The sequence below is a fragment of the Cnephaeus nilssonii genome (assembly GCF_951640355.1).
Source record: "Cnephaeus nilssonii genome assembly, chromosome: 6".
Classification (NCBI taxonomy): domain Eukaryota; kingdom Metazoa; phylum Chordata; class Mammalia; order Chiroptera; family Vespertilionidae; genus Cnephaeus; species Cnephaeus nilssonii.
The window spans coordinates 35,711,215-35,724,261 of record NC_137077.1 but is presented as its reverse complement, the minus strand read 5'-3'; positions in this window follow the sequence as shown (position 1 = coordinate 35,724,261).

Genomic DNA, 13,047 nt, shown 5'->3' with positions numbered 1-13,047 from the left:
CAAGAGACATGTGAGCCTGTTTGCTGCTCTACAGTCCTGGATAATCTGTGTACAGGGATTATCCAGGCAGCAAATCCTTTGCCTACAACCATTCATCTCTCACCTTCTTAGATTTGATGTTATTTTCCCCATTCTGTTGGCCTTTCCCAGTTCTGGAGTGGTGCCCTGTTTTCTACCTCTCTGGCAACTTGTCTCTAGCATCTCTTTGATTCTTCTCATCAGCCTGAGCCCTAGGATGATTGTTTTCCAAAATAGCTCAACTATTTCACATGCCCACCATCAGTGAATGAGGGTTCTGATTGCTCCACAGTCACACCAACACTTGTTACTGTCTGCCTTTTTAGTTAGAGCCAGGCTGGTGGTTGTGAAGTGGTATCTCACTGTGGTTTTAATTTGCAATTTCTTAATGACTAATGATGTCACATATCATTTTATGTACTTTTTGTCCATTTGCATTTTTTTTCCTTTTGAGAAGTGTCTATCCAGATCTTTTGCCCATTTTTAAATTGAATTATCTGTTTTATTAACTTTTCAATTGTAATTGTTCCATGTGTACTTGTAAGAAATGTATATTCTACTGTCTATTGATAAAATTTAGGTGTAGTTTTTTTTATAGTGTTATTGAAGTCTTTTCTTTCCTTTTTTATTATTTTTAGTTGTTTTTTCATTATTTAAAGTGAGATAAAAAGTCTCAAACTATTATTATTGAATTGAATTGTGTATTCAATTGCATAAGTCCTTGATTCTTGAAACTTGGGGCTCTCTTGTTTATAATCATTATATCTCCTTTTTCCAAATTAATCTCATCGAGGATATTTTTTTCTATTGAGTTTTAGAAAGAGTAGAAGGGAAGGAGGGAGGGGCAAGGAGACAAAGAGAGAGAGAGATAGAGAGAGATAAAGAGAAAGAGAGAAGGAGAAAGAGAGATAAATTTTTATGTGAGAGAAACACATAGATTGGTTGCCTCCTGCATGTGCCCCAACTGGTGCCAGGGATCAAACCTGCAACCCAGGTAAATGCCCTTGACCTGGGATTGAACCCATGACCCTTTGGTATGCAGGCCGATGCTCTAACTCCGGAGCCACACCAGTCAGGGCATATCTTCTTATAATTGTTATATCTTAATGTATTGACCTTTTTATCATTATAAAATGTCCCTCTTTGTCTCTAGTAACTATTTGTCTTAAACCCTATTATTTATTATTTTAGTGTAGTCACTCAGACTCCCTTTACATTACTGCTTCATGGTATATCTTTTTTATATTATTTTACTTTCAACCTATTTTTAATTTTGAATATAAAACATGTCTCTTGTGGATGACATTTAATTGAAGCATGGAGTTAAGGAAGAGAAAATATGGTACAGGGCAAGTTAAAAATGCCACAAATCTCACTATTCTTAATGAGTATTTGCCTTTAAACAAAGAAATTTTCCCTAAATTTCTGTAAGCCTTTGGTTAATTTTAAGAGTTCTGAAATGGCTGACAATTTTTACTAGTGTTTTCATTTATTTTATGAATGAAACGATTTTTGGAAGTTTTATGCCACCATTGTCACTGATGTAACTGTGTAATGTGATTTTTTTTTCAGTATCAACCAAAGATACTGAAATATTCATAAATAACTATAAAGTATAAAATGTAAATATTAATACATCATTGAAAATTATAAATTATAATTGAAAATACTGCATGTATGCCTTGTGATGATTGCACTATATAATGGTTGTTAGTGGTTCAGAACAGAATTATTTTTAGAGCAAGGAAAAAAGACTATCTGCTTGACTTATGAGAATATGTGAAATTATTTCTATACCTTTATACTTTAGTTTAGACATAAGCTACTATTGTTCCCCTGAATGGGCAATTTTATCTTCTTGTGCCTAGGTCTCTGAGAATACATATGAGATCTTATATTATTAAGAACTAAAAATGGTCAGAACTGATAGATGAGCTCTTAGTTGGTGGTTGAAAAAGATCATGATTATAAGTGCCTAAAGCACTCAAGTATTTGAGCAATATTAACCTGCTGGTGACAAGTGCATATGTTGAGGTGCCATGCAAGGCAACAATAATAATAATCCTATATAATAAAAGGCTAATATGCTAAGTGTCTGGTCATCGGGTTGTCCATTCAACCAAAGTGTAATATGCTAATGATATGCTAAGGCTGTTCAATCGCTTGCTATGATGTGCACTGACCACCAGGGGGCAGACACTCAATGCAGGAGCTGCCCCCTGGTGGTCAGTGTGCTGCCAAAGGGGGAGTACCGCTCAGCCAGAAGCCAGGCTCACAGCTGGCGAGCACAGAGGCAGTGGCAGGAGCCTCTCCTGCCTCTGCAGCAGCGCTAAGGATGTCCCATGGGGAGGGGGCCTAAGCCAGCAGTTGGACATCCCCTGAGGGCTCCTGGACTGTGAGAGGGTGCAGGCCGGGCTGAGACACCCCACCTGAGTGCACGAATTACGTGCACCGGGCCTCTATTAATAATAATAATAATAAAGTTGTGTCACAAAGGAACAAATGGACAATTGAAGGAAATAAACCTGAGAGTCCAAGTAAGATTGCCCTAGTATTTCAGTCACTAACTGAATTCTTCCTATAGTTATATGTCTGACATTCACAGCTCAGTGAGTAGTTCCTCTGGGGCAGTTGCAAATGGTAGAGATGTTTTCTCCATGGGCTTGTTCAGTCACTGCATTTGCCTTCTTGGTGATCTTGCTTAAATCTATTCTTATTTTCTATCTTTGTTTTTATTTCAGTCTCTTAACATCCTTATCTTGGGGAATCCCTAGTCTTGGACTGAATTTCCATTAGCTGTATGCACTTCAAAATCACATAAACAACATGAACTCTCTTTCTGTGCATAATAAAATGAGGCTCTTGTGTACTGAATTGTGTCTCCCTCAAGGTTCATATGTTGAAATCTCAGGGTCGTTGCAGATGTAAGTAGTTAAGATGAGATCATACTGAAGTAGGGTGAAACCCCTAGTCCAATAACAGTGGTGTCCTTACAAAAGGAGAAAATTTGGGCACAGGCCTGCACCCAAGGAGAATACCATGTGCATACAAAGGCAGAGATCAGGATGATGTTTGTATATGCCAAGGAATACCACAGATTGCCAGAAAACCATAGGAGGTTAGGGGAGAGGCATGGAACAGAAGGAACCAACCTGAAGACATTTTGATCTCAGACTTCTAGCCTCCGGAAGGGAGAGACAATCAATTCCTGTTGTTTAAGCCACTCAGTGTGTGGTACTTTGTCATGCAGCCTTCACAACCTAACACAGAGGCTTTCGTTTCTGTACCTTGGTATTCCAGTGGGAAGAATTCTCTTCTTTTTTTAACTTTTCCTTTTCTCCTCAGACAATCACTTTCTGGATCTTTTGTGACCTTCGCTTTCTAATCAATCCTCGAAGGGCTATTCGCTATGATACATTCTAGAGATGGTCCTTGTTGCATTTATATTTCAAAACCAAAAGGCTACTAATGCTCTTCCTCTGGATGAGTGCATTGGAAAGGTTGATTGGATCTACTCTTCGAATTGTGATTCAACATTCATTTATCTTCTTACTTATTCTAATGAATTGGCAAAGGGTGTGTGAAAATGAACTGCCATGGGGATTTTATGGTTTTGATGAGACATTTCTATTCAGAGTTAAAATAAAACAGTTCATTTCAGGCCCATCCCCTTCCTATTTAAAGTATCAGGATTTAATTACCCTCAGCTTAAATTGAATGGAGAGTTTGATCTAAAAGAATATAGGGAGGTACTTTTCTATTCTTCAATGCTGCTTAGTATTCCATTAAATGAAAACTATACATCATAAAAAAAGAACATAGGAAGATATGGGAGAGGAAATTTGTGATGAGTGCTGTTTTATTTAAAAAATATATATTTATTGATTTCAGAGAGGAAGGGAGGGGGAGAGAGAGATAGAAACATCAATGATGAGAGAGAATCACTGATTGGCTACCTCCTGCATGCCCCACACTGGGGATTGAGCCCCGAACCCAGACATATGCTCTGACCGGAATGGAACCTCCACCTCCTGGCTCATAGGTCAAGGCTCAACCACTGAGCCACGCGGCCTGGGTGTGATGAGTACTGTTTTAGATCATAGAGAGTTAGATACAATTTGGAAGGAATAAGAAACAAAAGTTAAAAGGTGAAGTCTGACTGTACTTGAGCCCAAGAAAGGCTATTCCACCCTTTTTGGAGAGCAGCATGATTAAAAGAGGGGTGCAGCCAGTGGCCATCTACATTATAGCAACACCAGAAGCAACCTGGACCTCCATACCTGTACAGGTCTCTGCCAGGCCACAGAACCATTTGGGCCTGTTTTTATATGGATGCTTCAACCATGCATAGACCGTTGTATTAGAGGAGATTAAATGACAATGCATCCATGTTTGCCATAATTCAAACTAATTTAAGCCACATTCATCAAATGTTACTATGTGGCATGTACTGTGCTCATTATGCAAAGATGAATAAGGTTTGGGCCCTGCTTTATTCACAGTCGGGTGGGGAGTTCAAAAAGTCTTCATGAAATATACCAGACTCAGAATATATCAAACAAAACAAAACAAAACAAAACAAAACAAAACAGAGACCAAGTCATATTCTTCTTTGTATACCCACAGTGCTTCACATATAGTAGATCTTTGGTAAAAATTAATACTGATACTTGTAAGGTGGCTATAGAGGCCTTCCTCCCCCCACCCCACCCCCAAAAGAAACAATTCTACCAGGAGACATCAAAGAAAGGCTGATAAATGAAGCTTTAATTACATTGGGACTTAAAATCTATTTAGAACTTTACTTGGGTAAAAGAAAACAAAGAAGGGAAAAAAGCATTCCTGGTTGGTAGACAAAAATTAGGCAAGCAAAAGTGACTTAATTAAAACAAAAATAATAATAGTATTGATTAAGTGCATAATTATTCTGGGTGTAATAATTAATTCCTTTTATTCTTACAACAATACTGTGGGGAGAGTAGTATTATACCTAGTACACATATGAAAACATGATGGTCACACAGCCACCAAGCATCAGGGCCAGAATTTGAACAATTCCTCCTCAATATACAATGTTCCTTGGGGGAAAAAAGGAATGGGGAGTTTCTGATGGTTTTTAATAAGAGGAACAGCATGTTCTGGTTTTTTTTTTTCAGCCAGGAGGATCAAAGATCAGAAGGTGGTAACTTTAGCAGAAAGTCAACAATCAAGTTAGAAAACACACACTTTTGATGGTCTAATTCAATTAAACTGATTTTAAGGTAGGTACTACATTTGTAAGTTCTGCACATATAAACTTTCAATACCAATGAATATAGAAATAATTCATAATAAATTTATATATTTGTATTTTAAATTCATGTAGGCCCCATGGACATACATTTGGAAGTAGGATTTTTAATATACTCTATGTGTTTTTATTCTTTAGGCAGCCAAATACATAAGGATTCTGTGTTAGGGCTCACAGCAAAAGATATTTCACTTGGGTATAAGAAATGACTGCATGCTATCTCATGAAATAAAGTTGTTACACTTTTGGTATTATTTAGAGAAATTAATTTGGCTAATAGCATACAACTTGTTTTCATGTTCCCTTCAGAATTTTTAGGGACTAACATCTCATTCAAGCTCAGAGGGTGGAAGATATGGCAGCCAATTGGTGCTTTATTTAGTGGACTACACTAAAGGTTTATTGTATCTAGAAACAGTGTTTATAAATATCTAAAAGGTTGCTATGGTCTTTAACTGGCAATGACCTCTGAGGGAGGACAAGAAATAATTAAAACAGGAGGTTCAGAAAAAATCTTTTTAAAAGGCAGATCGATTTACCATGTGGACTGTGCCAGTGTAAGAGGTTTTTAATTCAATTTAACTTACATTTATTGAAATCTTACAAGCAACCTTACAATTTATTTATTTATTTATTTTTATTTATAGGACCAAGTGATTTACTATTTGAAGTAAATGTCAGAATATATACATATTTATTTATTTTTATTTATTACTAGAGGCCCGGTGCATGTAATTCGTGCATGGGGGTGTGTGTCCCTCAGCCCAGCCTGCACCCTCTCCAATCTGGGACCCCTCCAGGGATGTCCGACTGCCCGTTTAGGCCTGATCCAAGTAGGATCGGGCCTAAACGGGCAGTCGGACATCCCTCTCACAATCCAAGACTGCTGGCTCCCAACTGCTCGCCCGACTGCCTTCCTGATTGCCCCTAACCGCTTCTGCCTGGTAGCCTGATCACACCCTAACCACTCCCCTGGCAGCCTGATTGATGCCTAAATGCTCCCCTGCCAGCCTGTTTGCCCCTAACTCCCCACCCCTGCAGGCATGGTCCTCCCCCCAACTGCTCTCCTCTACAGGCCTTGGTCCCCCCCAACTGCCCTTCCCTGCTGGCCTGGTCACCCCCAACTGCCCTCCCTTGCAGGCCTGGTCCCTCCCAACTGCCCTCCCCTGCTGGCCATCTTGTGGCGGCCATCTTGTGTCCACATGGGGGCAGTCATCTTTGACCACATGGGGGCAGCCATCTTGTGTGTTGGAGTGATGGTCAATTTGCATATTATTCTTTTATTAGATAGGATAGAGGCCTGGTGCACGGGTGGAGGCCGGCTGGTTTGCCCTGAAGGGTGTCCCGGATCAGGGTGGTGGTTCCCTTGGGGCGTGGGGCAGCCTGGGTGAGGGGCCTGTGGTGGTTTGCAGGCCGGCCATGCCCCCCAGCGACCCAAGGGGAGGCCCTGGTATCTGGGATTTATTTATCTTCTATAATTGAAACTTTGTAGCCTTGAGTGGAGGCAAGCCTCCTGCTCGCTCAGTGGCTGCAGCCAATTTTGTTGGGATTTATTTATCTTCTATAATTGAAACTTTGTAGCCTTAAGCAGAGGCCAAGGCAGGCCAGGGCTGCAGAAACTTGGCTTCCTCCATTGCCAGGGGCAACTCAAGCCTCCTGCTCTCTCCAGCTCGTGGCTGCCGCCATTTTTGTTGGGATTTATTTATCTTCTATAATTGAAACTTTGTAGCCTTAAGTGGAGGCTAAGGCAGGCCAGGGCAGGTGGAAAGCTTGGCTTCCTCCATTGCTGGGGAAACCCAAGCCTCCTGCTCTCTCCGTGGCTGCAGCCATCTTGGTTGGGTTAATTTACATACTCGCTCCTGATTGGCTGGTGGACATGGCTTGTGGGTATAGCGGAGGTACAGTCAAATTTGCATATTACTCTTTTATTAGATAGGATTATTTTTTTATTGTCTAAAGTTTTACATATGTCTCCTTTTTTCCCAATTGACCACCCCCCCAGCCATTCCAACCCCGCGCAAGTCCCCACTGCCCCAGTGTCTGTGTCCATTGGTTATGTTAATATGCATGCATACAAGTCCTTTGGTTGCTCTCTAACAACCTCCTCCCCTACCATTTGTCTCTGGATCTATTTATTTTTAAGATATTTTATTGATTTTTTACAGAGAGGAAGGGAGAGAGATAGAGAGTTAGAAACATCAATGACAGAGAAACATCGATCAGCTGCCTCCCGCACACCTCCTACTGGGGATGTGCCCGCAACCAAGGTACATGCCCTTGACTGGAATCGAACCTGGGACCTTTCAGTCTGCAGGCTGACACTCTATCCACTGAGCCAAACTGGTTAGGGCATGGATCTATTTTTGTTCATCAAATTATGTTGATCATTATATACCACATATGAGTGAGATCATGTGATATTTATCTTTCTCTGACTGGCTTATTTAGCTTAGCATAATGCTCTCCAGTTTCATCCATGCTGTTGAAAATATAAAAGTTCCTTCTTTTTTATAGTGTCATAGTATTCCATTGTGTAGATGTATGTACCAGTTTTCTAATCCACTCATCTGCTGATGGGCACTTAGGCTGTTTCCAAATCTTAGCTATTGTAAATTGTGCTGCTATGAACCTAGGGGTGCATATATCCTTTCTGATTGGTGTTTCTAGTTTCTTGGGATATAGTCCTAGAAGTGGGATTACTGGGTCCAATGGGAGTTCCATTTTTAACTTTTTGAGGAAACTACATTCTGTCTTCCACAGTGGCTGCACCAGTCTGCATTCCCATGAGCAGTGCATAAGGGTTCCTTTCTCTCCACATCCTCTCCAGCACTTGTCATTTGTTGATTTGTTGATGATAGCCATTCTGACAGGTATGAGAAGGCATCTCGTTGTTTTGATTTGCATCTCTTGGATGATTAGTGACTTTCAGCATGTTTTCATATGTCTCTGGGTCTTCTGTATGTCCTCTTTCAAAAAGCGTCTATTTAGATTCTTTGCCCATTTTTTGATTGGATCATTTATCTTTCTTTTGTTAAGTTGTATGAGTTCTCTGTAAATTTTGGCGATTAAACCCTTATCTGAAATATCATTAGCAAATATGTTCTCCCATGCAGTGGGCTTTCTTGTTGTTTTGTTGATGGTTTCTTTTGCTGTGCAGAAGTTTTTTATTTTGATGTAGTCCCATTTGTTTATTTTCTCCTTAGTCTCCATTGCCCTAGGATCTGTGTCTGTAAAGATATTGCTATAACATATGTCTGCTATTTTGCTGCCTATGGAGTCTTGTAGGATTTTTACGGTTTCCTGTATTATATTTAAGTCTTTTAGCCATTTTGAGGTTTTTTTTTGTGTATGGTGTAAGTTGGTTATCTAGTTTCATTTTTTGCATGTATCTGACCTAATTTCCTAGCACCATTTATTGAAGAGACTGTCTTGACTCCATTGTATGTTCTTGCCTCCTTTGTCAAATATTAATTGAGCAGAGTGGCTTGGGTCAATTTCTGGGTTCTCTGTTCTGTTCCACTGGTCTATATTTCTGTTCTTGTGCCAGTACCGGGCAGTTTTGAGAACTGTGGCTTGGTAATATAGCTTGATATCTGGTATTGTGATCCCTCCAACTTTGTTCTTCTTTCTCAGGATTGCTGTGGCTATTCAATCTTTTTTATTCCAAATGAATTTTTGGAGAGTTTGTTCTAGATCTTTGAAATATGCTGTTGGTATTTTGTTGGGGATTGCATTGAATCTGTAGATTGCTTTGGGTAGTATGGGCATTTTAATGACCTTAATTCTACCAATCCATGAACATGGTATGTTCTTCCATTTGTTTATGTCTTCCTCTATCTCTTTTTTCAATGTCCTTTAGTTTTCTGAATACAGGTCTTTTACGTCCTTACTTAAGTTTATTTCTAGGTATCTTAATTTTTTTGGTGCAATGGTAAATGGGATTGTTTTTTTCATTTCTTTTTCTGTAAATTCATTATTGGTGTATAAAAAGGCCATAGATTTCTGGGTGTTAATTTTGTATCCTGCTACATTGCCAAATTCATTTATTAGGTCTAGTAATTTTTTGATGGCGTCTTTGGGGTTTTCTATGTATAGTATCATGTCATCTGTGAATAAGGACAGTTTTACTTCTTCTTTTCCAAGTTGGATGCCTTTTATTTTTTCTTCTTGTCTTATCGCTATGGCTAGCACTTCCAGTACTATATTGAACAGGAGTGGTGAAAGTGGGCATCCCTGTATTGTTCCTGTTCTTAGGGGAAATGAGTTTAGTTTTTGCCCATTGAGTATGATGTTGGCTGTAGGTTTGTCATATAAGGCTTTTATTATGTTGAGGTATGATCCCTCTATTCCCACTTTGGTGAGAGTTTTTTATCAAGAAAGGGTGTTGGATTTTGTCAAATGCTTTTTCTGCACCAATTGATATGAATATGTAATTTTTGTCTCTCAGTTTGTTTATGTAATGTGTCACATTTATTGATTTGCGGATATTGTACCATGTTTGCATCCCTGGAATAAATCCCACTTGGTCATGGTGTATGTAATGTAATGCTGAATATGATTTGCTAAAATTTTGTTGAGAATTTTAGTGTCTATGTTCATCAAGTATATTGACATGTAGTTCTATTTTTTTTTTTTGTGTGGTGTCTTAATCTGGTTTTGGGATTAGGGTAATTCTGGCTTCATAGAAAGAGCTTGGAAGTGTTCCTTCCTCTTGAATTTTTTGGAATAGTCTGAGGAGGATAGGTTTTAGTTCTTCTTTGAATGTTTGGTAGAACTCCCCTGTAAAGCCATCCAGACCAGGGCTTTTGTTTGCTGGAAGATTTTTGATTACTGCTTCAATTTCATCAGTAGTTATCAGCCTATTCAGGTTTTTTTATTCTTCCTGATTGAGTTTTGGAAGCTTGTATTTTTCTAATGATATGTCCATTTCATCTAGGTTGTCCAGTTTGTTGGAGTAGAGTTGTTCCTAGTATTTTTTACAATCCTTTGTATTTCTGTGGGGTCTGTTGTTATTTTACCTCTTTCATTTCTGATTTTGTTTATTTGGGTCCTCTCTCTTTGCTTCTTGGTGAGCCTGGCCAGAGGTTCATCAACCTTGTTTATCCTTTCAAAGAACCAGCTCTTGGTTTTGTTCATCTTTTTTTTTTTGTTTTGTTTTTTGGTCTCTATGTTGTTTATCTCTGCTCTGATCTTTATTATTTCCTTCCTTCTGCTCACTGTGGGCTTTTCTTGTTGCTCTCTTTCTAACTTTTTGAGTTGTATGGTTAGATAATTTATTACCATTGTTTCTTGTTTTTTGAGATAGGCCTGTAGAGCTATGAACTTCCCTCTCAAGACTGCTTTCACTGTGTCCCATAGATTTTGGATTGTTGTGTTTTCATTGTCATTTGTTGCCATGATGTTTTTATTTCTTCTTTGATCTCTTTGGTAACCCAATCATTGTTTAATAGCATGGTATTTAGCCTCCAGGTGTTTGACTTTTTTTATTGTAGTTGATTTCTAGTTTTATGCCAATGTGATCAGAGAAGATGCTTGATATGAATTCTATCTTCTTGAATTTGAAGAGACTTTGCCTGTGTCCCAATATGTGGTCTATCTTTGAAAATGACCCATGTGCACTTGAGAAGAATGGGGTGAAAAGTTCTGAAGATGTCAATTAATTCCATCTGCTCTGTTGAGTCATTTAGGGGTGATGTTTCTTTGCTGATTTTTTGTTTAGAGGGTTTGTCCAGTGGTGATAGTGGGGTATTAAAGTCCCCTACTATGACTGTATTTCTGTCAATCTCTCCTTTGATATCCTCCAGAAGTTTTTTTTTTTTTAATGTATTTGTGTGCTTCTGTATTGGGTGCATATATGTTTACCAGAGTTATATCTTCTTGTTGAATTTCTCCCTTTAGTATTATGAAGTGGCCTTCCTTATCTCTTGTTATGGCATTCACTTTGAGGTCTAATTTGTCAGATATAAGTATTGCTACCCCAGCTTTTTTTTTTTTTTTTTTTTTTCATTTCCATTCGCCTGAAAAACCTTTTTCCATCCCTTCACCATCAGTCTGTTTGAGTCCTTTTTTTCTGAGGTGGATTTCCTGTAGACAGCAGATATATCGGTTATATTTTCTTATCCACTCAGCTACCCTATGTCTTTTGAGTGGGGCATTTAATCCATTTACATTTAAAGTTATTATTGATTAGTGACCCGGAGCAGGCAATTTGTGCACATTAAAAGGGAATTAATTAGAAGAAATATTTTAATATTTCTATTTGTCCTTTCTCTATAATAGAAGTGTTAGAGATGAAAGAAAATTAGTAAAATGTATATGAAAATCTTCCACCTGTCAGAGTCTGGGGCATGCCATGGGAACCAGAGTCAAGTCTCCACCCACCCATGTGTGCCTCGAAATCATGCAAGACACAGACCTGGCTGGACCCACCCCCATTGGGCTAGATCCAGACCCTACTGGTCCCACCCCATCAAGCCCCGCTGGGTGGGGGGTGGAGCCTCAGGTCCCCTGGCCCAGGCCAAGGCAGGGGGCATGCCTTTAGGTCCCTGTCAAGCCCCCCATGTGGAGGGCATAGCCTCAGGTCCCCTGGCCTGGTGCCAGGAGGGTGGCGCGGCCTCAGGTCTCCCAGCCCTGACCAGGATGGGGGGCATACCTTGAGATCCCCTGTCAAGCCCATGTGTGTGGGGCATGGCCTGAGGTCCCCTGCCAAGCGCCATGGGCAGGGGGTGTGGCCTGAGGTTCCCCGTCAAGCTCCACATGGTGGGGGGTGCGGCCTCAGGTCCTCTGGCCTGACACCAGGGTGGGGGGCATGGCCTGAGGTCCCCAGCCTGGAACCGAGGCGGGGGGGGTATGGCCTAAGGTCCCTCGTCAAGCGCTACCAGGCAGGGGGTGGAGCCTCAGGTCCCCTGCCCTGGCCCCGCACCGCACAGCCTCAGGTCCCTGCTGATTGCTTAAGGCTCGTTACGGGAACTTGGCCTCCATTGTGGGCGCAGCCATATTGTGTTACGGGATCCCCGCCTCTGCTGTGGGCACAGCCATCTTGTGATGGTGTTATGATCATTTGCATATTCACTCTTTATTAGATAGGATAGGTACTTGTTTGTCACAATTTTTATTCTTTATGCCTGTGTTCCTTCTTCCCTTCCTATTTCTTCTTTTTACAGCAGACCCTTTAGCATTTCTTGCATTGCTGGTTTGGTGGTAATAAACTCCCTTAGTCCTTTTTTGTCCGTGAAGCTCCTGATTTCACCCTCAACTTTGATTAATAGCCTTGCTGGGTACAGTATTCTTGGATTCAGACCCTTGCTTTGCATGACTTTGTATATTTCATTCCATTCCCTTCTGGGCTGATGTGTTTCTGTTGAGAAATCAGTCAATAGTCTGATGGGAGATCCCTTGTAGGAAACTTTCTGTCTCTCTCTGGCAGGCTTTATGATTATTACTTTGTTGTTGATGTTTGCCAATTTAATTATAATGTGTCTTGGTGTCGGTCTTTGGGGGTTCATCTTGTTTGGGACTCTATGAGCTTCTTGGACTTGTGTGAGTTTTTTCTTCCCAATATCAAGGAAGTTTTCTGTCATTATTTCTTCAAACACGTTTTCTACTCCTTGCTCAGTTTCCTCTCTTTCTGGCACCCCTATTATGTAGATGTTGTTTCGTTTTGTGTTGTCCAAAAGTTCCCTTAGGCTCTCCTCCTGTTTTTTAAGTTTTTGGGTTTTTTTAGATGATGCTCTGCTTGG